Genomic DNA, 27,606 nt, shown 5'->3' with positions numbered 1-27,606 from the left:
TTAACGAACAAGCTTCCTTCCGAAAACTACTGAAGACGCACCTGTTTGAACAAACTTACGGAAAGAACCAAAACACATAGAGTCCATACTCACTGTTCATCAATGCAACATACAAACCACTTCAGATCCCTCATCCTGTATCAATTGTCCCACTGTCTCCTCCTAATGTTTCTATGTTGATGTCCCATTGTTTCATTCCTAATGATAATCGAATGTCTCACACAACTCTGCACAACGTATTCCATATTCAAGTTGTTACAAATGTATTCTACTATTCATATCTTATTGTAAGCCACACTGAGCCCGCAAAGAGGTGGGAAAATGTGGGATACAAATGCAATAATAAATAAATAAATAAATAAAATGCTTTCACACATTTCTGCAGTAGCCTGTTGTATGAAGGGCTTACTACCCTTTATTAAAAGAGCACCTCTGTGAGCTAAAATGGGAAAGAGGTTTACCACGCACTAACAGACAAAATACTACAAAATGCTTTAACAAATTTCTGCAGCAGATTCAAAAGAGTACGGCTGTTTCTTGCTGCTCACTCCCAGGGGTAAGTGGTGATTATGAGGACATAAGAGTAGGTGGACTAGAAGGTGGGGGTGACAATGATAAAGAAGTCTTCTGAGGATTGGGTAGGCAACAAAAGTCCACACAGTGAGAGAGTAGTGAATTGATGGAGAAACCTCTGAGGGAGTAACAAGGAATGTATGCAGGCCAAAATAAATAAATAAATAATCAGTTCATTTTATTTTTTTCATGAATTTTTCTTGATTTTGAGGTACTTTGTGAGTTTGTTTCACATTCATTTTAACAGCAACTTTTTGATGTATGCAGTGGTTTAATGTGTATAAATCAAGTTAATGTGTATTAATTCATTGATTAGTGTATATTACTTTATCATGCAGTAAAAATGTTAAAGTACACTAATATGGATCAATTGCATGTCACTAGAAGGAATAGAAGCAGGGATGTGCTGGTAAATGTTTCACAACCGTCTCTCTTTCCGGGCATAGCCAGACAGGGCCGGCCCTAGGGTTTCTAGCGCCCTCCTGCAGTCTATTAGTCGGCACCCCTAGCCTTCCAGAGGCGGGATCACTATGGCTCTGCCCCCACAGTAGACACACCCCTTTTACCAGCCATGGCATCATTGAAAATATTACACCAGTATAGAAGAAAAATAACTTAGCACACAGACCAGGAATTAGGAGAACAGACAGTCTTGCCAGCTCTGAAAAACAATGCGTTATCAAAATTTCAGAATCTAACAAACAGATCCCTATTCAGACACTTGGCCTTGCAGTCACACATGTAGAACAGAGATAGCCCCTCTTCAAATTCTTCAAAAATTAACCTGAAATCCTAAGAAGTTAGACTCTGCATGCAGCACAATAGCCTTCCCATCGAGCACAGCTTAGGATCTAGCTAGGACAGACTTAATCAGCATAAACTAACATATTTTACAATCTGAGTTGTACAGACTAACAGGAGTTACTGAAGTGGGAATGAGAGATAGGTGATGGTTAGGAATTGAAAGCAGGCATCTAGCCAGTGGCGTAGCCAGAAGGCAATTTTTGGGTGGGCCAACAGGTTGGATGGGTGGGCACTAGAGTTGCCAACTTTCTGAAAGAGAAAATCCCACCACCTGATGCACCCGTGCTCTGCCTCACCCCATGCTCCACCCCTACTTCGCTCCCAATAACTTCAATAAGGGTAGCAGTGCAGGCCACACTGAAGCTAGAGGAAAGTCCAAAAGACTGCACTCTTCAGTCCCCATTGAGCCATGGTCCCTCAACACATTTATGCTTGTCCTGTATCAGGGTTTGTCAATTCTTTTGTGGTCACAACCCCATAATAGTGGCCAAATAAAATTATGTGACCCCCCCCCCCCCCCCCCCCCCGAAGATGCAGAACAATGTACCATGGAGAGCCCACTCAAGTTGTGACCCCACAGTTTTGGAAGCTCTGTCTTATATGGTATTGAAGCCAAATACATTCTGCATCCACAGAACCCCCTGGCCTTTCCCCAACAGTGGATGCAGAGCAGGGCTAGGACACTTCCCCATAAAACTCACCAAATCTCTTGTGTAATCTCAATAACAGATGTGTAAAGTAATTCAAGCTACTCAGAACCTAGATCAAATCTATCATTTCAGCACTAGCTCCCAAAACAAGGATTCTACCTATGATATTTTAGGGGCCTAAATATTACAGTAATGCCCTAAAATATCAACATCTATTAGGAAAACTGAACAAGCCAAATTACTACAGAATGCTACATAGAAAATTCATACTAAAAGAATACCTTGGTCACACACACAGTACACAAATGCCAAATACAGAATAGGTGACCACAAATATAAACATCAATTAAACCGAAATCCCAAGAAGCCAGCCTTTTCATGTAGTACAATACCAGAGAAATAGAAAGAGATGCATTTCCTCCTATATATACTGTGCAAAAAAGAAAGATGACACATGCCAGGGATGGTGTTAGAGGAGTGCAGCTAGGGCAACTGCCCTTGGCCTCCTGGCCAGAGAGAGCCCCAAGCCTGCCAGAACTTGAAGAAGGTGCAGCCTGATAATGTGCTTTGGGGTCCCTCCTAGATTTCTGCCCTGGGCCCCAGCCATATCTAACACCACATTTGGCAGAATGTACATTTCAAGTCTGATGTATTCTAATCACAAAATAGAAAATAAAAATATTTTTCTACCTTTTGTTGTTTGGTCTTTTTTTTTTCTCCAAATAATGTTCATCCCAGGCTCTGATTTCTGCTAACCACTGCCTTCTCTTAACTCTCTCACTAGGTCTTCTGTTCATTTGACATTTTTTCTCTCTTCATGCTCACCATCCATCTTTGTGCCACTATCTTTCCCCATCCAGCTTCTCTCCCCTCCCTCTTTCCTGCCCGCAGTTGGCTTGCCTGCCCTCCCTCCTTTTCTCACTTGTTCTGTTTGTTTAGTATTTGACTCCCTGTTCTTTCATCCCTTGGCTTCAGTACCTCTTTCCTTTCCCTTCTCCCAGGTTCAGCACCTCTCGTCCTTCCAGCCAGTCAACCGCTGCCGCCTCCCATGAGTACAACACCTCTCTCCCTTCCCCCCTCCCCCCAAAGGGTCCAACACCTTTCTCCCTTCCCTCCAGACCCCCCCCCCCCACAAGTCCAGTACCCCTCTCCCTTCTCTCCAGCCTACCCCCATGGGTCCAGCACTTCTCTCCCTTCCCTCCAGCCCCTTTCCCTCCAGTCCCTCCCCCACAGCTCCAGCTCCTCTCTCCTTACAGCCCCCTCCATATGTCCAGCACCCATGCAGCCACTCACTCTCCCTACAGCCACTCCCACAGGGCAACACTTGTCTCCCTTCCCTCCAGATCCCCCTCCACATGTCCAGTACATCTCTCCATCCTGAGCCTACCCCATGGATCCAGCACTTCTCTCCCTTCCCTCCAGCCCCTCCCCCAACAGCTCCAGCCCCTCTCTCCCTAAAGCCCCCCCCCCATATGTCCAGCACCCATGCAGCCACTCACTCTCCCTACAGCCACTCCCACAGGGCAACACTTGTCTCCCTTCCCTCCAGATCCCCCTCCACATGTCCAGTACCTCTCTCCATCCTGAGCCTACCCCATGGATCCAGCACTTCTCTCCCTTCCCTCCAGCCCCTCCCCCAACAGCTCCAGCCCCTCTCTCCCTAAAGCCCCCCCCCATATGTCCAGCACCCATGCAGCCACTCACTCTCCCTACAGCCACTCCCACAGGGCAGCACTTGTCTCCCTTCCCTCCGCCCTCCCCCCCCCCCCCCCCGGAAGGTCATCTCTGTCTTTTTCCTCCCTTCTATTGCTCCTTTCCCTGTGCCCCACCTCGTTCCGCGAGTCAGTTTTTTTTCTCCCTGCTTTTGCCGCGGTGCTTGCTTCTAACTGGCGTGCGTGCATGCGCAGCAATTCACAGACACGGGCCGGCTCCGAGGTTCCCTCTGCCGCGTGCGTCTTGCCCTAACAGGAAGTTGCATCGGAGAGGGCGGGATGCGGAAGAGCGAACCCTGAAGCCGGCCTGTTGTGTGTGAATCGCTGCGCACGCACGCCAGTTAGAAGTACCGCGGCAAAAGCAGGGAGAAAAAAAAACTGAAGTGCTGGACTCGCGGATTGAGGTGGGAGCACAGGGAAAGGAGCAACAAGGGAGGAAAAACACAGCGATGACCTTCCGGGGGGGGGGGGCTCTTAATTTAGAAGCACCGCTACAGAATTAAAAACAAACAAAACGAAGGACTCGCCGGAGTGGGAGCGGAGGGAAGGGAAGGGAGCGAGCCAGCTAGGGAATGGATGCAACTTGGGGACAGCGCCGTTCCTGGGTGGGCCTTGGCCAAAAGTGGGTGGGCCTGGGCCCACCCAGGCCCACCCGTGGCTACGCCCCTGCATCTAGCCCTCCTGTCCTGTGAGTTGCTGTGTGGGGGTGGGGTGGAAAAGGGTGGGTCAGGTGCAGCACTAAACAGCAGTCTCTGACAAAACAAGGGTCCAGGCTCTGCTGTGCTGTCTCTGTCTGAGCCCTCTCTGGGCAGAGGACAGAGGTTAGCTGAGCTCCCACAAGTTATTTCAGAGCCAGATTCAGTTGGAGCAGTGACCTCCTCTGACAAACACAAGGAGGATATTTCTCTGCTTGGGATCGGGGAGGGGATGGGACAGAGAGCTGACAGCTTTGGAGCCAGACTGAGATGAGCAGCAGAGATTAGATAGTCAGCAGAGCTTGATTGCTTGCAAAGTGACGCCCTTGAAGGCATGCGCCCCCCCCCTGCAGTGCTTACCCTGCTTACCGGGTTGACCGGCCCTGTAGCCAGACCAGCAATTTGGGGATGCCAGGGGTGGACTGGGGGGACAATGCATGCCTCTCCCCCCCACCCCCTCATGTAGGCATGCTAGGCATACCTTTGCTGGCATGGATGCCGAGCCCCACCAGCCAATAAATGGACTGCTACCACTTCCCGCCACTTGTTTCTGGCTATGAGCAGCATGCTGGGACTTCTCGCGCATGCTCAAGAAGTCGCAGTCTGCTGCTGAGAGGTGAAAACAAGGAGCAGGGAGCAGCATTAGTTTATTTACTTGGCTGATGGAGCTCAGCATCCCCACCAGAAAAGTAAAAGAGAATTCAGGAGGGGGCTCAAGCCCACATTTTGGGAGCCAGTTGTTAAAGTAGCCATGGGGGGGGGGGGGGGGCTACTTTAACAACCAGTTCCCAAATTCTTAAAAACTTAACAATTGGCTCTCACAAGCCTGTGAGAGCCCGCTCCAGCACACCACTGAACAGAAGCAATGAATGGTGCATGCACTGGTAGGAGAAAAACCTCAATAGTGATTGACAGAAACATGCAGCGCAACCTCCTTTCTGCCAACTGGCATGTGCCACTTCTACTTATATTGATTAACCTTCACACTTTGACAGGAACACCTTGAACAATTACTGGGCTGAAGGATTGAAATTGTTCCTCTCTGCGTCTCCTCTTGCTGATCAGTTGAAGGTTGGCGGAGTGTACAGGATTGAGAGAAAGATTGGTGGCAGGAAGGATGGGCCCAGTGGCGTACCAAGGGCGGGGCGGTGGGGGCGGTCCGCCCCAGGTGTCAGCAGGTGGGGCGGGGTGCTGTGCTGGCGCCGCAGTCCCCACCTGCCTACCACCAGCTCTGTCAACAGACGACCCTCTTCTCCTGCCACCCGGCCGGCACCCAGCCTTTAAAACAAATCTGTGAAGCGCCTCGTGTATGCTCTGCTGTAAATGAAGCAAATCACCTTGTCGCATCGGCCCTTCCCTCACTGTGTCTCGCCCTCATGGAAATAGGAAGTTACATCAGAGGGCGAGACACAGTGAGGGAAGGGCCGACGCAACGAGGCGATTTGCTTCATTTACAGCAGAGCAGATGTGAGGCGCTTCACAGATTTGTTTTAAAGGCTGGGTGCCAGCCGGGTGTCAGGAAAAGAGGTTTGTCTGTCGACAGAGCTGGTAGGCAGGTGGGGACTGGGGAGGGGAGGGGGAGGCTCAGATGGGATAAGGGGACTGGGTCTGGGGGGCTCAGATGGGAGAAAGTGACTGGGACTGGTTGGGGGCTCCGATGGGAGAAGGGGATTGGGATTTTGTCTAGGGGGGCTCAGATGGGAGAAGGGGACTGGGTCTGGGGGGGGGCTCAAATGGGAGAAGGGGACTGGGTCTGGGTCTGGGAGGGGGCTCAGATGGGGAAGGGGACTGGGTCTGGGTGGGGTGGGGAGGGGAGGGGCTCAGGTGAGAGAAGGGGACTGGGACTGAGTCTGGGTTCAGATGGGGCAGCAGAAGAGAGAGGGGGACAGACCCTGGATGGAAGGGGGAGCGAGAGGGAGGGCAGACCCTGGATGGATGGGAGAGGGAGGGCAATGGTGGATGCAGGGGCAGGAAGGAAAGGGCAGACAGTGGATGGAAGGGGAGAGAGAGAGGGCAGATGGGCAGTTGGTGGATGGAAGGGCAGAGATAGAGGGCAGATTTGATGGAAGGGAGAGAGAGGGCAGGCAGTGGATGGAAGGGCAGGAGCGAGGGCAGATATTGGATGGAGGGGATGACAGAGAGGCAGACACTAGATGGCAGAGAGAGAGAGAAGAGAGCGAAGACAGTGCTGGCTGGAAAGGAAGACAGTTGAAAAGAAGATGAGGAAAGCAGAAACCAGAGACAACAAACTGTAAATTATATAATTATATATATATTTTTTTTTTTTTTTTTTTTTTTGCTTTCGGTAAAGTAGTATTGTAGATGTGTTAATAAATGTTTATAAATAGAACATATAAATAAGGTAATCTTTTTATTGAACTAATTTTAATACATTTTGAGTAACTTTCGGAGAACAAAACCCCCTTCTTCAGGTCAGGATAGGATACTGTAACAGCACTATACTGCAGTGGCGTAGGAAGGGGGAGAGCGGTGGGGCGGTCCGCCCCGGGTGCACGCGCTGGGGGGGGGGGTGTCAGCTCGCTGGTTCTCTGCTCTTTTCTGCCCCGGAACAGGTTACTTCCTGTTCCGGGGCAGAGAAAGCAGGGAAGCAGTAGAGCCGACGCAGCTCCCAGTGACCTGCACTGGGGGCGGATCGGCCCTCCCACCTGCCCCCCGCTGCAAGGTAGGGTGCATTTGGGGGGGGGGTGCGCTCCGGAGGGGGGGGCCCATGCCCTGCACCCAGGGGGGGTGCGCAGCGGCGACCCGCCCCGGGTGTCAGGCACCCTCGCTACGGCACTGCTATACTGTATTGACCAAGAAGGTTTTGGCCTCTGAAAGCTAAATGTATTAGTCCAATAAAATGGTATTATTTTATTTTCTATATTTGTTTTATTTCTATTTGTTAATTTCTATTTGTTAATTTGTAAAGTGCTGATTGGTATTTGTTTTTTTTTCAAATTTATATCTGCTGTCTTTATATTTTGCACAGTACTAGGGGACATTTTCTGTTTCTGTGGTGTTGCATTGTATGCAGAGTCTGGCATCTTGAGGGTTAAGTTTAATTTTTGTCTAAATAGGAAGTTTATGATTTTATTCTACAGTGGAATAGGGTGTATCTGTATTTGTGAAAAAGACATGGCTTTCAGTTGGCATTGACTGCAGGATAGACGATTTTGTACTATTCTGTCTGTTTCGTTTTCCAATAGGTGATTGATGATCTAGTGCTCACTGTAGTGTTTAAGATGCTTTCCTTTTCCTTGTGTGACTTGTAGAAATTACTGCTTATGGTATGGTAGAATTGCTCTATAGGTCCTGAGTGTTTTGTATTCTCGGTATGCTTGCCCCATGTAAGCCGCATTGAGCCTGCCATGAGTGGGAAAGCACGGGGTACAAATCTAACAATAAATAAATAAATAAATAAATAAATAGTACTGGATTTTGGAGGGGGGGGGGGGGTGTTAAAAAATGACCAGCCCCGAGTGTCAGCTACCCTAGGTACGCCACTGAGGATGGGATAGAGACAGCTCTAGGGAAAACCTGTTTACAATTTAAGTCCTGTGCACATGTAACCCCAAATCATACAGAATACATCTGCAACACACTAATGACAGATAATTTCATCTTAGCTAAACTAGAAGAGAATGCTGATGATTTGAGTTTGTTCATGTTTTAAGAGTCTTATAATCTCTGCATCTCATGCATTGGGAGACCAAGATCCCTACTGATATGCACAGATGTAATCCATTAGTATAATTTAAATAAGAAAACATCCTCTGCATTTTTTTCTCCCAGTGTTCTTTTTGTGTTTCCTAGGGCATCTAGCTTAATCAAAGCTAGCATCAGCTGGACTACAGAGCTTTAAACCTTTATGAACAACAACCTGGACAGTTTTTTTTATAGAGAAAGTTTATAGAGTTTATTATTTCTTAGCCACCCTTTCCAAGAGCGGAGTATAACAATACATACATAAAAAATGTTAAATCAACAATAATAGATGGATGAGAACATAAGAACATAAGAGTAGCATAATGGGTCAGACCAATGGTCCATCTAGTCCTGTATCCCAGTGGCGTTCCTAGGGGGGCTGACAGCCGGGGCAGATCGTTGATGCGCCCCGCCCCCTGGGTGCAGCGCCCCCCGCTGGGTGCAGCACGACCCTCCCCCCGGCGAAAGGGACCCCCCCCCCCCGGTGAAGGAACCCCCCCCCGGGGGCACGCCGCTGGGGGGGGGGGGGTGCCGCGCGCCTTTCCGCTCGTTTGTTTCCATGCTCCCTCTGCCCCGGAACAGGAAGTAACCTGTTCCGGGAAAGAGGGAGCACAGAACGAACATAGCGGACAGGCGCACGGCACCCCTCCAGCGGCGTGCACCCAGGGCGGACCGCACCCACCGCCCCCCCCTAGGAACGCCACTGCTGTATCCCATTTTCCAAACAGTGGCCAAGCCAGGTCACAAATACCTGGCAGAAACCCAATTATTAGCAACATTCCATGCTACCAATCCTGGAGCAAGCAGCTGCCTCCCCATGTCTGTCCAATAGCAACCTCCAGGAACTTGTCCAAACCTTTTTTAAACCCCGATACCCTAACCGCTGTTACCACATCCTCTGGCAAAGAGTTCCAGAGCTTAACTATTCGTTGAGTGAAAAAATATTTCCTCTTATTTATTTTAAAAATATTTCCATGTAACTTCATTGAGTGTCCCCTAGTATTTGTATTTTTGGAATGAGTAAAAAATCAATTTACTTCTACTCGTTCTACACTATTCAGGATTTTGTAGATCTCAATCATATCTCCCCTCATCTGTCTCTTTTCCAAGCTGAAGAGTCCCAACCTCTTTAGCCTTTCCTTGTACGAGAAGAGTTCCATTTGTTTTATCATGTTGGTCGCTGTTTCATTGAACCTTTTTCTAATTCTGCTATATCTTTTGAGATATGGCAACCAGAACTGAATGCAATACTCAAGGTGTAGTCACACCATGGAGCGATACAAAGGCATAGTATTTTCGGTCATATTCACCATCCCTTTCCTAATAATTCCAAGCATCCTGTTTGCTTTTTTGACTGCTGCCACACACTGAGCAAAAGATTTCAGCGTATTATTTACAACAACACCTGATCTTATGGTAAAAAATACATTTATACAACTTGAACAAATAAAATATTTTAAAACATCATGATCCGACACTGTTTTAAAATATTTTATTTGTTCAAGTTGTATAAATGTATTTTTCACCATAAGATCAGGATAAATATATATGTAGATATGTCAATGTTTCATCAGCCTGACCTATGTCTTTCGCTTATCAGCCTTTATTTGATAGTTACTACTTTTTATTTGTTTGGTGTTTCTCTGTCCATAATATCTGCCTACATATTTATAATATATTATGAGTTTAAAAACTTTTTTCATACAATTTATCATTATAAATCTACAGATGTGCAATACTATTATGAATGTCCATATATGTTTGGCTATATATTTCATAAAGGAAGATATATTGTTTGATATCTCTTAATATTGTGTTAAAATTTTTTTTTAATTTGTCCTGTTTTTTGTAGAAAGTTGTTTGTGACCCCTGAGGCAGGTGCTTTGGCGCCAAAACATGGACCGTGTCCGGTCCGTGATATGAATATTCTGAATAAACTGTTTCTTGATATTATCTCCCTATTGGTTTGCACATTTGTCAGCCTCTACTTTTGCTGTTTTGCTTGGGTTCAATGACCCAACAGGCAGTGCTATATTGTTGTCCTACCTATGTCATTGGCAAATGAAAACGAGCAGAAAGACAGGAATTTTTGTGTTTTTCCACATGCCCTCTATGGAAGGCACTCTTCTGAAGGACTGTGCAATCTTTCAAAAAACAAAACAAAACTGTGCATCATTTGCAGAGTGTGAACTCTTCTGAAAGAGTGCACATTCTTTCCAATAGTGCACGTATGTGTGAACCATAGCACAAGTGTGAATAGGGCACATATGTGCAAACTATTGGGAAGAAGTGTGCACTCTTATCGTCATTGCTTCTATAACGACATCAGGATTAAAAAAAAAAAAACCATACAAAACAAACACTCCGAAACTATATGGGAAATGACACTAAAAAAACATTTTCTGATTGCCCGTTCTTAGTATACACGACCAAATAAAAACAATACTATAAACACTCTAAATTATACTCTCCCGGTCTCTGACAGCCTGAAAATTCTGGGAGTTACGATCGACTGTAATCTCACACTAGAAGACCATGCGAAAAATACAACAAAGAAAATGTTTTTTGCCATGTAGAAACTTAAAAGAATCAAACCTTACTTCAAAAGGGACATATTCCGCAGCCTAGTACAATCAATGGTGCTGAGCCACTTAGACTATTGTAACACAATTTACGTAGGTTGTAAAGAACAAATCATTAAGAAGTTGCAAACAGCCCAAAATACAGCAGCTAGACTCATATTCGGGAAAGCAAAATATGAAAGCACCAAACCCTAAGAGAAAAACTACACTGGCTCCCTCTAAAAGAACGAATTGCATTCAAAGTATGTACCATGGTCCACAAAATTATACACGGGGATGCTCCGGCCTATATGACAGAACTTATAGACCTGCCTGCTAGGAACGCAAAAAGATCAGCACGCATGTTCCTCAACCTCCACTACCCCACATGCAAAGGATTAAAATACAAGTCTACTTACGCAACCAGCTTCTCCTACATTTGCACGCAGCTATGGAACGCGCTTCCGAAAACCATAAATATAACGCAAGAGGTAACCATCTTTCGAAAACTACTAAAAACTGACTTATTCAAGAAGGCATACAACAAACAACCGTCCTAATTACCAAACAATAAGAACAAAGATTAAGATTGGCCCGACCCAACCATGCGACTGAGCAAACTCAATGACCTTAATGAACAAATAGTACCACTTCTAATCTAATATTGTCTACTATGCAACCACAAAAGGCCGACTAACCTCACCGCCATACATTAATACTCTCACCCTAATGTCCTCACCTGAGCAATTACATAATGCCGACACCTACACAAGATCACAATGTATTCCTATACCATGTATGTACGCAATTGATTGTAAAACCATGTACTAATATGTACGCAAGATCACAATGCATTCTTTCACCATGTGTGTACGCACTTGATTGCAAAACCATGTGCATATTTGTAGTCCAGAATGGTAATTGCCATTACGGCAAATGTAAGCCACATTCAGCCTGCAAATAGGTGGGGAAATGTGGGATACAAATGCTACAAATAAATAAAATAAAGTAAAAAAAAACACAATAGCTTACTTTCCATTATCAATTACTCATCAGCTCTCTTTCTGGGCTGCTCTATGCATTGGTGACTAATTGTTCTTTCTGCCTCTGTTTAAATAGGTGACATAACCTTTACTCTACAGGCCTGTACACTTTATTAATTTTTCTCTTGGGTACTTTTGATTTGCACTAAGTGAAACAATGCTTACTTTGCTTTCTTCTGTGCTATTAATAAATGCAATCACAGTTTCATTTATAGGTGTCTGTGGAATTCAGAATAAAAAAAATAGCCTGATCAGCCTGTATTTTATGCAGATCTGTTAGCATATCAATGAAGGACAATAGCCTTTTACCTGTGGTAATGTGCTGAGCCAGTTTTCTGATTCAGAACAAGAGAATGTACTTTAAGCCTGTACATTAACAGATAGTTTGCTCATTGAAACTACAGGATGCAAATCAAATGTCACGTATGCTTTTAGACCCACAGCTAATGCTCAACATCTTAATTCTTTGACAAAAGTGGTAAATATTTTCTTGTTACCATCACTGGCATAGCCAAGGGGGGCTTGGAACCCCGACTTTGGACTCAGGCCCCCTCCAAATATGCAGCTCCAAATATGTGTGCCGGGGGGGGGGGAGAGAGTGAGGAATTGTATTACCCTCCCAGTCCACCTCTGGGCCCCCCTCCAAATCAGAGGTCTGGCTATGCCCCTGGTTACCATTAAATAAGAGCTTTGTATTGAAATCTTCTGAGCATGAGTAGACCTGTCAGCAGCAGTAAAGTCACAGATTTCTGCTAAACACATATTTTCAAAACTGAAATATAGAAACCTTGGCAATCTTTAAAAAAGAAAAAAAACATTAGGAGGTTAATAGTCCAAGAAATTTGAACATCCAGAAAAGTTTCCTGGCCATTTAAATTGCTTGACAGGGACTTACATAGTATATTCACTGGCACTTAGTACATAAGTATTGCCACACTGGGACAGACCAAGGGTCCATCAAGCCCAGCATCATGTTTCCAACAGTGGCCAATCCAGGTCACAAATACCTGGCAAGATCCCAAACATTTTTTACATTTTATGCTGCTTATCCCAGGAAAAAAAGCAGTGGATTTTCCCCAAGTCAATTTAAAAATGGTCTATGGACTTTTCTTTTAGAAAGCTGTCCAGACCTTTTATAAAACACTGCTAAGTTAACTGCCTTTTTCCACATTCTTTGGCAACAAATTCCAGAGTTTAATTACACAATGAGTGAAGAAAACTTTTCTCCAATTCGTATTAAATTTACTACTTTGTAGCTTCATCGGATGCCCCCTAGTCCTAGTATTTTTGGAAAAAGTAAACAAACGATTCACATCTACCTGTTCCACTCCATTCATTATTTATAGACCTCTATAATATCTCCCCTCAGTCATCTTTTTTCCAAGCTGAAGAGCCCTAGGTGCTTCAGCCTTTCCTCATAGGGACGTTGTCCTATCCCCTTTATCATTTTCGTTGCCCTTCTCTGTACCTTTTCTAATTCCACTATCAGGCTTATTTTCGAAAGAGATCACCGGCGATCTTCCGACACAAATCGGGAGATAGCCGGCGATCCCCTGAAACCGGCCAAATCGGTATGATCGAAAGCCGATTTTGGCAGGCTTCAACTGATTTCTGTCGCAGAGCCGGTGAAAGTTAAAAGGGGGCGTGTCGGCATGGTAGTGAAGGCGGGACAGGGGCGTGCGTTGAGATGGCCGGCTTCACCCGATAATGGAAAAAAGAAAGCCGGCCGTCAGGAGAATTTGGTCCGTTTTATTTGGACCCTTTTTTTTAGGTCCAAGTCCCAAAAAAGTGCCTCAACTGACCAGATGACCACCGGACGAAAGCGGGGATCACCTCCCCTGACTCCCCCTGTGGTCACCACCCCCCTCCCACACACACAAAAAAAAATCAGACATTTTTTGCCAGCCTGTATGCCAGCCTCAAATGTCATACCCAGCTCCCTGACAGCAATATGCAGGTCCCTGGAGCAGTTTGTAGTGGGTACGGTGCACTTGAGGCAAGTGGATCCAGGCCCATCCCCCCTACCTGTTACACTTGTGCTGGTAAATGGGAGCCCCCCCCCCCAAAAAAACCCAAAACCCACTGTACCCACATGTAGGTGCCCCCCTTCACCCCTTAGGGCTATGGTAATAGTGTAGAGTTGTGGGCAGTGGGTTTTGGGGGGGGGATTGGGGGGCTCAGCACACAAGGGAAGGGTGCTATGCACCTGGAAGCTAATTTTGTTTTTTTTATTAATTTTTTTAAGTGCCCCCTAGGGTGCCCGGTTGGTGTCCTGGCATGTAAGGGGGCCAGTGCACTAGAAATGCTGGCTTCTCCCACGCCCAAATGCCTTACATTTTGCTGGATTTGAGATGGCCGGCTCCGGTTTCCATTATGGCTGAAAATCGGAGTCGGCCATCTCATCTAACCCTGGCGAGCGATTTATTTATTTATTCATTTATGGGTTGCTTATATCCTACATTTTCCCACTCATGCAGGCGCAATGTGGCTTACAGAAAGTTATGTAAAAATTACAAAGGTAAAAGCACAGAAAAGCATACAAGATGCAAAAAGGGGAAGGAGAATCTAACAGTATGAGCTAGACAGGGAAGGGACAAGGGGGTGCATCAATCAACAGCGGAAATTAGGGAGTAAGTCTTGGCAAAGAAGTAGGTCTTTAACAGCTTCTTGAAGAGGGTATGGTCCTCTTGAGTTTTAAGGTGGCGAGGTAGAGCGTTCCAGTGTTTGGGACTCCAGTAGCGGAAGGACAAAGTGAAGATCTTCTTGTACTTGACACCCTTAAAGCTCGGGAAGTGGAGGTGGAGATAGGACCGAGCAGCAGAGTTGGCATTTCTAGGCGGAAGGTCGATCAAGGGGAGCATGTAATCCGGGGCAGCCCCATAGATGATTTTGTGTGTCAGGGAGCAAAGTTTAAAGGCAATGCGCTCCTGTACTGGCAGCCAATGGAGTTTAAAGCGCAATGGTTCGGCTTGAGCAAAGCGTCATTCTCTAAGGATGAGTCTCGCCACAGTATTTTGAGCTGTTTGGAACTTTTCAACAAAGAGGCCTGGCAGCCCGCATAAATTCCACTGCAATAATCCAGATGGGAGAGGACGAGCCAGTGAACAAGGGTACGGAACAAATCTCTGGTAAGGAGGTGTCTTATGCGCCGAAGCCTCCACATTGCCTGAAACATATTTTTGCAGACCAAGTGCATGTGATCAGCCAGCTGGAGATGTGAGTCCAGGTGCACTCCTAAAAGTCGCAGGCTGTTAGCAATCGGAAGGGCAGAGCCCAATACTGGAAGCATTGTGTCAGATATGTGGGCGTGAGCGGACGAGAGGATAAGACACTGGGTTTTTTCCGCTTGGCTCCGCCCCTTTGCAGAGCAGGCCCCCGAAGATGGCCGCCCATCGATTTGGCCGGCGCCATTCGATTATGCCCCTCCATATCTTTTTTGAGATGCGGTGACCAGAATTGAACACAATATTTGAGGTGTGGTCTTACCATGCACCGATACAAAGGCATTATAACAACCTCACTTTTGTTTTCCATTCCTTGCCTAATAATACCTAACATTCTATTTTTCTTTCTTAGCTGCCACAGCACACTGAACAGAGAGTTTAAATGTATCATCAACAATGATGCTGAAGTCCCTTTTTTGGTCGATGACTCCTAACGAGGAACCTTGCATTATGTAGCTATAGTTTGGGTTCCTCTTTCCTACATACATCACTTTGCACTTGCTCACATTAATTGTCATCTGCCATTTAGACACCCAGTCTCCAGTTCATAGGTCCTTTTGTAAGTTTCACAATCCTCTTGCAATTTAACCACTTTGAAGAACTTTGTGTTGTCAGCAAATTTAATTACCTCACTAGTTACTCCCATCTCTAGATCATTTATAAATATGTTAAAAAGCTGCGGTCCCAGCACAGATAGATTGGTGAGGCAAAATTTCCGTTCACTAAATCCATGTTGGTTTTGTCTCATTAATCCATGCTTTTGAATATGCTCTGTAATTTTGTTTTTATAATAGTGTCTACCATTTTGCCTGGCACTGATGTCAGACTCACTGGTCTATAATTTCCTGGATCTCCTCTGGAACCTTTTATAAATACCGGCGTTACATGGGTTACCCTCCAATCTTCCAGTACAACACTCAATTTTAAAGATAAATTACATATTACTAACAATAGTTCGGCCAGTTCATTTTTCAATTCTATCAGTACTCTGGGATGAATACCATCCTGTCCAGGAGTTTTGCTACTCTTCAATTTGTGAAATTTCCCCATTACACCATCTAGATTTATAGAGATTTATTTCAGTTTCTCCGACTCATTAGCTTTGAATACCATTTCTGGCACCGGTTTCTCTCCCCAAATCTTCCTCGGTGAAGACCAAAGCAAAGAATTTATTTAATCTCTCCGCTATGGCTTTGTCTTCGCTGATCGCCCCTTTTACCCCTTGGTCATCTAGTGGTCCAACCGATGCTTTTGCTGGCTTCTTGCTTTTAATATACCTAAATAAAAATTTACTATATGTTTTTGACTCCAACAAAGTCCCTCTTTGCCTTCCTTAACAGGATCTTGCCAGGTACTTGTGATCTGGATTGTCCACTGTTGGAAACAGGATACTGGGCTTGATAGACCTTTCGTCTGTCCCAGTATGGCAACATTTATGTTCTTATGTTTTTACGGGGCCTTTTTACAGAGTGGCGATGAGCCCAACACAGGCTTACCACTTGCTCTTCTGGGACTACCACCAGCCCAATGCTGCTGCCAGCAGTAGCCCCCCCCCCCCCCCCCCGCCCCCCGAGCGCACACCATTTCTGGAGGAAAAAGAAAACCCCAGGAAATGGCTTGCATGGCGGTAACCTGGCAGTAATCAGACATCGCCAATGGGTGGCAGTAAGGGGTCCCTGCCACATAGCCATGAGGTAAGAGTTCTCTTACCGCATAGCCATGTGTGTCTGGGGTCTTTTTACCCATTGCATTAAAAAGGGCCCTGGTGCACAGGAAAAATGGACCCTGCCACAAGTGCAGGGCCCTTTTCCTTGCAGCTTGGTAAAAGAATCCATATGTTAGGATAGTTTCGCTGAATATGCTCGGTAAGCACTTAAGCTAAAACCAGCTATTTTGTGGGTGGTCTGGGGGTGCAATCAGCACTTACGTGGTTGTGCCGATATTCATTGCTTCACTGCAGAAGATAACCACATAAATAGGACCGCACAAAACACAGTCCTGTCTTTATGCAGTTCATCTTACGTGTTTAAGTGCTCAATATTGCACTTAACTGCATAAGTTTTAACCGGCCACATATGACCAGATATTCAATGCTGGTGCCTGAACACTGAATATCTGGAGATAACCCCTGACCACCACAGCCTGAATATCTACCCCTATAAGATCACCATCTCAAAATCAGTGAAGATGGAATGCATCTTTCTGTACTGCATAAGTGAACATTGCAAAAAAGAAAAAAAAACCCAAAATTAGCATTGTGAGTCTGTAAAAGGAGAAAAGAATATTTTAATACATTTCCTTCATGACTGGAGTCTGCTCATCAAATTTTCATATCATTCAGGAATGTTGTTTTTTTTTTTTAGTTGTAATGGTTTGTATTATTGCAATCTATTACTTTTTCTACCCCAAAATTTTTAGAACAAAAGAAAGTTATACAATAAAATACTTTCACTTTTTAGAGCACTGCTTCCTAACCCTTTCTCAGAAATAGGGACAGGCATTCATTTGCAATGATATAGGAATATCACGTCACTGCACGTCATTATCAAAAACGTGAAAATTAATATGTTATCATGTGCACACTATTTGCAAAAAGGGCATCCCATGAGCATGCCCAAACTATTCTACATTCATAAACCACTGTGCCTATGTGCCTAGAGTGCACCTTTTCAGAAAGAGTGCACCCTCTTTGCACAGTCCCCCAGATTCTATATAATGCGACTTAAGTGGCACATTCCCCAGCTGTAAAGGAATTAAATACAAACAGGCATACGCTATTACCTTTGCGTACAAAAGCACACAGTTATGGAATGCACTACCCATGACCCTGAAAAACACGGACAACTTAACCAGCTTTCACAAATCTTTGAAGACATTTCTCTTCAACAAGGCCTACAAAAATAATCCTTGATGAAACAAACTACTCCATATACCACCCAAACACTTTAAAACACCTCTAACACGACCTTACCTAATACCTTCTAACTAATTCCTCTTCTACCTCCAGTTTATTACCGACTGCATCTAAAATTATGTAATGACTATACCATATTAACACCCTGTAAGCCACATTGAGCCTGCAAAAAAGTGGGATAATGTGGGGTACAAATGCAATAAATAAATAAATAAATAAATGTAAATCCAGTTGTATTCTGGATTTGTGCGTGGAACTTAATTATGTAAGAAGCCAATCAGCACCAATAAATGACACTAATTGTCATTAATTAGAATTTACACACAGAACTGTCTAAGCGTATTCTATAACATGATGCAAGTAAATTTTGTTGCATAGTTGAAAAGGGGGTGTGGCCATAGGCATGGAATGGGTACATTGTGGGTGTTTCTAAAATCTATGCACGTTGTTATAGAATACACCCGGTCCATGCGTAATTCAAGCTGCCAGCATTTACACCACGTTTTTCTTGGCATAACTGCCCGTGACTAAATTTAGTCATGTGAACAGGCGCTCACTCTATTCTATAAGCCACATGGAAATTTAGGCTTATTCTATAAAGTATACCTAAATTTAAGTGTAAGAATACGCCTAGGTGTATTTCATTTTGGTGCCAATTTTTTAGGCATGATATATAGTATCTAGAGTCCAGTTTACCCTCTTTCAAAAGTCTGAATTTGCATGCACTAGCCCCCTAATTCTATTAAATGCACTCACATTTAATTGAACTATAAGCCAATTAGTGACACAATTCTCCTGGGCTGCTAGAATAACACAGATTTATTCATTTCTGTGGTACTGAGATACACATCTTAATAACCCCCCCCCCCCCCCCTTAGATTTTGTCCCTACCTACCATACCTGAATGTATACTGCTTTGATAACTTTTGGCCTTGTATGAAATATATAGGAAATTTAATACACAGTTTATGGGGTATGACTACTAATGTGAGCTCATAAAGGGGCTTGGCATGTGCTAATACAGGACTTTTCCATGTGCTAAGCCCCTTTTCTAGCACACCCGGGAAATATGGGTATTTCCATAACATAGGCATTCGCACGCCCTACCTTAACCATAAATTTCTATATAAATAATTCTCACCTGCAACATTCTGAAGCTCACTCTGTGGGAGGGAAACACTGAAGGCTAGGCTGTCAGCAACACTCACTCTCACTCATGCACCACTCACTCTCACTCATAGACCCGCCTCAGCCACGCCCTTTCCGGACATAATTCGCAACTCCAACGTTCTAAATGAAGCCTCAACCGGACGTGTGAGGCGTCGAGATATCTGTTTTTGACCATTACTGTGTGCCCCGCCCTCGCGTCACATCATGATGACGATGAGGGCGGAGCACTCACAGTACAGGAAACGTGATCGACGAACGCGATCGACGAGGGCGCACTGCTGACACTCCCTTTCCAATTGTCTCTAACTGCCTCCTGCCGCTCCCTGGCCTGCCCTCCCTCTCTCCCCTCCAAGTTCCAGCCCCGCACTTGGACCCACAGCACGCTCTCTCCCTCCCCCGGGCCCCCTCCTCTCCCAACTCGCCGGCGCCACTGGACATCATCCTGCCCTCAGCCCTCCCTCACTCACCCTCCTCCCCGATGTTCCACCTTGCTGGCGCTCGCCATCCCACCGCACCAACAGCAGAACGACAACGTGGATGCAGCACCTCACGCACGCTCTCTCCCTCCCCCCAGGCCCCCTCCTGTCCCAACTCGCCGGCGCCGCTGTATAGCACCCCGCCCTCAGCCCTCCCTCACTCACCCTCCCTCCCCGATGTTCCCAGTTGCTCGCGCTCGCCAGCCAACAGCACAACGACAACGTGGATGCAGCACATCACAGTTTCCTTTGCTTTGAGTGTATGCGAATGATGGCTGCACGGCATAGGGGAAACAGAGATTACCGTGATTGCCTTCCTTCAGGGGAAACAGAGATTACCCTAATTGCCTTCCTTCCTTACACTGGACTACATAGGCTTACTTCCATTCCTGTCTACTAACACAGGGGAGGGAGGACGGTGAATGACAACGTGGATGCAGGACCTCACAGGTTTGCTTTCAATTGAGTGTATGGCAATGACAGCTGCACGGCGCAAGGGAAACAGAGATTACCCCCCAACCTCCCAGCCCCCCCCCACCCTCTCTCAGTTGCACACACACAGACACACTCTCTCACACACACAATCTATCTCTATTCACAATGGAGAAGGGTAGCTAAGGGAAGTACAATGGAACAATGGCAATTGTCCCCCATACACTCTTTCACACACGCTCACTTGCACACACACTCTCTCACACATACACACTCCGAGGAAAACCTTGCTAGCGCCCGTTTCATTGTGTTCAGAAATGGGCCTTTTTTACTGGTATTAAATAAATAAATGACGCTCCAACACAATTTGTGGCATAAATCAGTCATAGCTTTATTAACTTACTTCTTGAATAAAGTGGTAGGGTATCCGTCTTAGCCCACTTTTAAGGGTAATAAATAGAAATAAAACAATACAAAGAAAAGAAGTAGATACCTTTTTAAAAAATTATTGGACTAATAATATATTGTTTGATGAGCTTTTGAAGGAGGAGGAGTAGCCTACTAGTGCAGTAGACCTTGATCCTGAGGAACTGGGTTCAATTCCACTGCATCTACTACTACTACTACTACTATTTAGCATTTCTATAGCGCTACAAGGCATATGCAGCGCTGCACAAACATAGAAGAAAGACAGTCCCTGCTCAAAGAGCTTACAATCTAATAGACAAAAAATAAATAAAGTAAGCAAATCAAATCAATTAATGTGAACAAGAAGGAAGAGAGGAGGGTAGGTGGAGGCAAGTGGTTACAAGTGGTTACGAGTCAAAAGCAATGCTAAAGAGGTGGGCTTTCAGTCTAGATTTAAAGGTGGCCAAGGATGGGGCAAGACGTAGGGGCTCAGGAAGTTTATTCCAGGCGTAGGGTGCAGCGAGACAGAAGGCGCGGAGAGGTAGATCTGGGTATCATCAGCGTAAAGGTGGTATTGAAAGCCATGGGATGAGATCAGAGCACCAAGGGAAGAGGTATAGATGGAGAAGAGGAGAGGTCCTAGGACAGATCCTTGGGGTACACCGACTGTTAGCGGGATAGATGTGGAGGAGGAACCACCAGAGTATACGCTAACAGTACGTTGGGAGAGATAGGAAAAGAACCAGGAAAGAACAGGGCCCCGGAATCCAAGAGAGGATAATGTATCAAAGAGTAAGGTGTGATCAACAGTATCAAAAGCAGCAGATAGGTCGAGGAGGATGAGAATAGAGTAGAGACCTTTAGATTTGGCCAGTAACAGGTCATTGGAGACTTTGGCAAGTGCCGTTTCAGTCGAGTGAAGAGAGCGAAAGCCAGATTGGAGCGGGTCAAGAATAGCTCGAGATGAAAGAAAGTCGAGGCAACAGCGGTGAACAGCACGTTCAAGTATCTTGGAGAGGAAAGGGAGGAGGGAGATGGGCCGATAGCTAGAGGGGCAGGTAGTGTCCTCCTTCCCTTTAAATTTTCTTTGCCAAAGCTGGTGCTGTGTACATCTATGTAGGCTTATTAATCTGGGGTTCTTTTCCACATATGTACTTGCTCATATATGTCACAACAAAATCCATATTTCTATGCTCTACCGTTCTGCTTTTAGGGTTTTTCGCTCTCTTGTGCTTGATGCTCTGATATAGTCTTGGCACACCTGTGATTCAGTGAGTTCTGTCTCTCTAAAAGCCTGCACACCAGCAAGCAATAGGCATGCAGTGCATAGTTAGGGATTCTCTTGCTCTTTGGCTTGCATCACTATTTAATGCTTGTTTTGTTTTTAAAGAAATGTTATCCAGTACCCCAAGAAAAAAATGCATCAGCAGGCAGCCAGTAAGCAAATACAGATGCTAACTTTCAAACTTCTTGCAACCTGATAACATAATTTTTCTAAATCATAAAATGTATTGCAGTAATCCCAGGTTGTCAAAAAGTCTTCAGTGTACTTGTTGTGCTATCTGATTACAGTGGTTCTTCATTGCCTATTTGGTTTCCTTTAAAAAAAAAAAAAAAGTACCAGCTGGAAATAATACCTACTGTTCCTCACAGCTATTTTTATTTTTTTTATCATCTTCATATCAATTAGGTTGTATGCTTAATTTTAAACTGATTATCTAGGCCAGCTTCCTTTCAGGCTACTATTCCTAGACTTCAACTGCTCATAGAGCATTTACTTTGGAAATGGATGATCCATATTGTACATCTACAAAATTAAGGGGCTCTTTTATTAAAGTGCAGTAAAATCTAGGCTTAACACATTTTAATGAAGAACTTTCCAGCATGCTGTCCAGATTTAACATGTCACTTTAGAGCTTTTTCTTTTTTCTTTTTAATTTTTATTTGCAGGTTGTGTGCTAATGCTCCTATTAGCACCTGAGACCTGCCAAAAAAGTAATGTGGAAGTAAGTCCTTCTGCATTAACTCTGTACTATCAGAAAGCACATGCTAACCATAATGGGCCAGATTCATATATGGCGCCTGGAAATCCACATGGAAATCATTTTCACCTACGCGTATTCTATAAGTTTAGGCATGGTATATAGAATGTGCTTAGTTTTTTTAATTCTGTTTATTTATTGAGATTTATTAACCGCCTTTATGAAGAGATTCACTCAAGGGAGAAGTGAGTGGGAGGGGATTCAAGTTTCAAGTTTTATTTAGGTTTGGTATCTGCCTATCGTAGAAAATCAGCTAGGCGGCTTACAGTCTAGGGGCCCTGTTTACTAAGCCATACTAAGGGCACGCTAGTGTTTTTAGCGCACGCTAATGATTAGCACGTGCTAAATACTAAGTTGCCCTTAGGAAACATATGGGTGACTCAAACATTAGTCCATGCTAAAAATGCTAGCACACCTTAGTAAACAGGTCCCTAAGTTTATAAGAAGGGCATGGGAAGAAGGAGGACAGGACATGATTAGAATGGCTAGTAGGGCAGAACTAAATTTCCATAGGATAGCAAGGGGTAGCACATAAGGGGGGGGGGGGGGTAGAGTCGTTGATATCCATTTCAAAGAGACTAGGCCTATTACATGTAACATCTGTAAACAGGAAGGTTTTCTTTTTAAAAATTATGTATGGCCATGGTAATTTTAGCCTTTTTACCTACTACAGTAAAAAGGGCTGCAGCACCTGGCAAAAACAACCCCCGCTGCTAGTGCAAGGCCCTTTTTACCACAGCTTAGTAAAAGGGCCCCTGAGTGCACGCTAAGAAAAGTGTATCTCTAATGTAAAGTTTTCCCATCTTAGAATCTACTGGTATATTCAGTTGTTCACTTCTTATCACTGTAAAACAGGCTGCTTACAACTTTGAACAGTCCCCACAGAGTGAACTCTTTCCACTAACAAAACACAAAATGCAAAAATTAATAAAGGATCCTGTGAAACTGACAAATGTGCCTCAGGCCAGCTATCAGCCCAGTAGCTAATTAACATTTAATCAGTTATGTTTTTGTGGGAGTTTTGTCAGTCCTGCATATCTTATGTCTAGAGCTCCCTAGACTGAATGTGGTCAAAGTTTGTTAGCAAATATTAAAATATGAATTAATAAATGGTTATGTTCCATGAGGCAATTGGTGTTTCAGCAGCAGTAAACACTAATTGTTCTGGTGTATTCTCATAAAGCTCACTAATTAGCTATTTAACATTCTTTTATAATTATCAGCAAGCAAATCTCCAACCCATAAATTTAAGATCTTAATGCTAAATTGTACATTTAAAGTTTTTATTGTACTTGAGGTGGAAATTGGTGTACCATAGCTCTTTGTTCTCCAGAGAATTATGAAAGAGCTGTACTGTTTTGTTTTGGTGTTTTTTTTTTTAATTTTCATTTCATGAGGCAAACAGCAATGAAAAAATGTAGTAAACACATTGAAATATATGGAGGTGACTTTATCATGCTGAATTTTTTAAACTGTAACCATTACTGAAGATTAAATGGAGAGGCTTGAACTCAATTAACAGGATGATGGGAGGTGGAAGATCCCTGAGATGTGTTGATTTGGTACTCCAAGAAACTGTGATAGAAATGGAAAAGAGATGGACAAACAGAGACATTTGGGCACTATGACATCAAATGTACCTTAGATGTGTAAACTAAGGGAACTATTTTCATGTGAAATGAAAGAGGAAATTTTGACACATACCATGTAATTTATTTCATTTAGTTTACTGTTTGCATTTTTGCAGATGATACCAAGATTTGTAAGAGAGCGGACACCCAGGAGGGAGTAGAAAACATGAAAAAGGATCTGCAGAAGCTAGAAGAATGGTCTAAGGTTTGGCAATTAAAATTCAATGTGAAGAAATGCAAAGTGATGCACTTAGGGAGTAGAAATCCACGGGAGATGTATGTGTTAGGCGGTGAGAAACTGATATGTATAGACGGGGAGAGGGATCTTGGGATGGTAGTATCTGAGGATCTGAAGGCGACGAAACAGTGTGACAAGATGGTGGCTGTAGCCTGAAGGTTGCTAGGCTGTATAGACAGAGGTGTGACTAGCAGAATAAAGGAGGTGTTGATGCCCCTGTACAGGTCGTTGGTGAGGCCCCACCTGGAGTATTGTGTTCAGTTTTGGAGGCCGTATCTTGCTAAGGATGTAAAATGAATTGAAGCAGTGCACAGAAAAGCTGCAAAAATGGTATGGGATTTGCGTTACAAGACGTATGAGGAGAGACTTGCTGACCTGAACATGTATACCCTGGAGGAAAGGAGAAACAGAGGTGATATGATACAGACATTCAAATATTTGAAAGGTATTAATCTGCAAATGAACCTTTTCCGGAGATGGGAAGGCAATAGAACTAGAGGACATGAAATGAGATAGAAGGGGGGCAGACTCAAGAAAAATGTCAGGAAGTATTTTTTCACAGAGAGAGTGGTGGATACTTGGAATGCCCTCCCGCAGGGCACATATGAGTTTATCTTGTTGGGCAGACTGGATGGACCGTGCAGGTCTTTCTCTGCCGTCATCTACTATGTTACTTTACTATGTTCATCTTTTCTCAATAGCAAGCAGTCATAATCCCTCATTCCTCTGCCATCCCCACTGAGAAATCTGCACTGTCAAAGTTTTAAAATTTAGACAACTCTTTGGGCCTGCCCACATCCCTCGGCACCCCTCACTCATATCTTTCACCATCTGTAGGGTCCTCAGTTCAAATCATACAACAGAAATCCCGAGTTGCTCCTGCCTCACTGGCTCCATATTTGGATATCATGCCACTAAGCTCAGGGTAATATTTCTTGCACCAATGTCAAATTTGGAACCAGCAGAGCAGCAATGACTGGAGACCACTCCTGCCCAATCTGGCCTACAGACTCCATGGAGGAGATAGGATTTCTAAGGAGTGGTTCAGGAGGATGTGGGCAGACTAGATGGGGTTACAAATTCAACTTTGGCAGCATGTATTTCTTTAGTGTGTGGGAAGGGGGGGAGGGAGAAGGCCCCAGACCTAGACATAGACCCAACAGCTTGTTTTTATTTTCTTGTGTTTTCTGTATTCATTTTATTTCATTTCAAACAAAATTAAATAAACCCAGAACCAAAATGCCCCTCCAAAAACAAAACCAACAGCATGAAAAATCCTTTATAAAATTACCTCCATTGGGGGTATGTGTAAATAAGGGTCAACAACCAAGTTTTTATTGGACTAACTTAACATATCTTTGACAAGCTTTTGAGAGTTATTCTCTCTTTAACAGGCCACCAAAAAAAAAAAAAAAAAAACAATGCACGATCTTCTCCACACAGCCAAGTTTATAATAGCCATTTTCTGCAAGGAAAACAAGTTTTGCATACAGAACATTCTGTATAAAGTTACCATCATGGCTCCTAATACCATCTTTGAAAGTTTATTCTGGTAGGGATATAGTTATCAATGTGAGCTACTGTTAAAAATGTTTTATTTGACCACTAACTTATGCTATTTTAGCACAGGTCCCATTTTATACAATGAGACCTAGTTACTAATCACTGGGGTTAACAATAAAATAATATGTCTTAATAGTAGCCCATGTTGATAACTTCCTCCCTTAAGTAAAGAAAAAAGAAATGTCTCTAGAAATCAAAATCACTGCTATATGTAATAAAAAAGTGAGCTAAGTATAGGACAATCAAGCCATTGTGACATCACTGATGAGGCTGGCTCTTAGGCATTGATGGAATGAGGCATTATGACATCACAATATCAGTTATGGTTACTAGAGACTGAAACTCTTCATGCTAAGAAGTTATCAATCTGGGCTACTGTTATGATATGTTATTTTACCACTAATTTGTGCTATTTTAGCATAGGTTGCATTTTATGCAATGAGACCTAGTTACTAATAACTGGGTTTAACAGTACGGTAACATGTCTTAACGGTAGACCACATTGATAACGCCCCCTAAATCTTTATTGTTGTCCTTTTTTCCAAATTGCCAAGTAAGCATATCACAGTGACTACATGTTTAGTGTGCTTTCAGGCAGAACTTTCCTAAATAAAAATGGGGATAAGCTACTCCTGTTGTGTGTATTTCATTTGTAAATATCTAGGCATATAAAATAGCCATTCCTGTGGATAAAGCAATGATTTACATATGAGCTTTTGGAAAATTACCCACCCTTGTGCTGATACAGGTATGTGGGTTTGTAGAGTGGAGGCACTGCTGAGACAAGCTTAGTCTGGGACAGAAAACAATGATGTTAGCAGGCACCAGGATAGCCTTTGCATAAAGATAAGCAGATAACTTATGCAGGAAAAGTCTGTAGTCAATTATAAAGATGAACTTGAGAAAACCCACTGTTTATACCTGGGATAAACAACATGAAATATGTTTTTACTCTTTAGGGGGAATGAAGAAGTAGAGAATGTGACACAAGCTTCAACACAGGGAGTTCACAATTCCTTTACTGCACCAGAGACGCGACACGGGGCCATGTTTTGGCAGTAAGGACCGCCTGCTTTAGGGATCAAAAATACAATATCTGCTGCTGAATGGATTAGAAATCAATGGTGCCCCCAAAAAAGAAAATGTATTGAATACACGGATTTCAAATGTATACAGAAAAACACATTGGCGCCAAAATCGTCACTGCTACAGCTACTCTTTAGGGATCTTGCCAGGCACTTGTAACCTGAATTGGCCACTTTTGGAAATAGGGCTTGATGAACCTTCGGTCTGACCCAGAATGGCAATGCTTATGTTCTTGTATTTTTACTTATCATCATGTGGATTTTCAGCAATTCTATCCATTTAAGTAGGACCACTGAGTATGTAGTCCTAAGTTTAAATGTATAAGTTATACATTTAAATTAGGATATCTATTTACATAGTTCTACCAAAATGGATCAGCTTAACTGAACAGCAACCAAATATTGCTACTATCCAGTTAAGTTTAAGTCACACCCTCTGGAATACTTCTGGAATACTTCCTCTTATAGTTTATTTATTCTTGCTTTATCACTTTTAGTACAAAGTACAGCAAGCCAGTGTACAATTCACAATAAAAAGAAGAAAGAAAATAAAAAAGAACACCAAAACAAAATAGGACAGGAAAGAATTCAGATAAAGAAGAGTAGATCAAGGGCAAATAGAACTTATAATCATAAAGACCCAAACTCAACCAACGCACGAGAATGTAAGGAATTCTTCC

This window comes from Microcaecilia unicolor, chromosome 4 (genome assembly GCF_901765095.1).
Source record: "Microcaecilia unicolor chromosome 4, aMicUni1.1, whole genome shotgun sequence".
Taxonomy (NCBI): domain Eukaryota; kingdom Metazoa; phylum Chordata; class Amphibia; order Gymnophiona; family Siphonopidae; genus Microcaecilia; species Microcaecilia unicolor.
Note: the sequence above shows the minus strand (reverse complement) of the source record.